This window comes from Hyaena hyaena, unplaced genomic scaffold (genome assembly GCF_003009895.1).
Source record: "Hyaena hyaena isolate Hyena2069 unplaced genomic scaffold, ASM300989v1 scaffold_466, whole genome shotgun sequence".
NCBI lineage: Eukaryota > Metazoa > Chordata > Mammalia > Carnivora > Hyaenidae > Hyaena > Hyaena hyaena.
In genome coordinates, this window is record NW_024081099.1 from 713,801 (window position 1) to 714,592 (window position 792).

Consider the following 792-nt stretch of genomic DNA (forward strand, 5'->3'; position numbering starts at 1 on the left):
CAAAATATGTGGTAATTGACTGTTTATATTATTGGGAAGGCTTCTGGTCAACAACAGGCTATTAACAGATAAGCTCTGAGGGAGGAAAAAGTTATACACAAATTTACAACAGCATGGGGGTTGGTGTCCTTAAGTGCTGCATTGTTAAAGGGTCAACTGTATAGTGAAATTGTGGTAAAGAATCAAATCATTAAAAATTCAGGTAAGGGTTCAAGATAACGTTACGAGTGATAATGAAGTAAGTGAAGAATATAACTATCTTCATTTTGAAAGATATATATAATTAAGAATTTGATCTTCTCTATTCTTTCTGTAAGAAGCTTTGTTGAAAGAAAAGGAAATTGCAAAGATCTATGAAGTGACCCAAGTATTCACAAAATCCTCCTTGAAAATGACTATAAAGTGCTCGCTTCGGCAGCACATATACTAAAATTGGAACGATACAGAGAAGATTAGCATGGCCCCTGCGCAAGGATGACACGCAAATTCGTGAAGCGTTCCATATTTTTGAAAAACATTCCATGCTCATGGATAGGAAGAATAAATATAGTTAAGATGTCATTACTACCTAAAGCACTCTACACATTCAATGCAATTCCCATCAAAATTGCACCAGCATACTTCTCAAAACTAGAACAAACTATCCAAAAATTTGTATGGAACCACAAAAGACCCCGAATAGCCAAAGTAATCCTGAAAAATAAAACCAAAACGGGAGGGATCACCATCCCAGACTTTAGCCTCTACTACAAAGCTGTCATCATCAAGACAGTATGGTATTGGCACAAAAAC

At 35.9% G+C, this 792-nt stretch overlaps 1 non-coding gene across 1 annotated transcript; it reads left to right on the plus strand.

Annotated features, from left to right (window-relative positions):
• The first annotated feature begins 402 nt into the window (after positions 1-402).
• Positions 403-509, plus strand: LOC120246359. The gene has a single exon (XR_005532025.1). It is a non-coding gene; the product is annotated as a U6 spliceosomal RNA (small nuclear RNA).
• Positions 510-792: the final 283 nt, after the last annotated feature.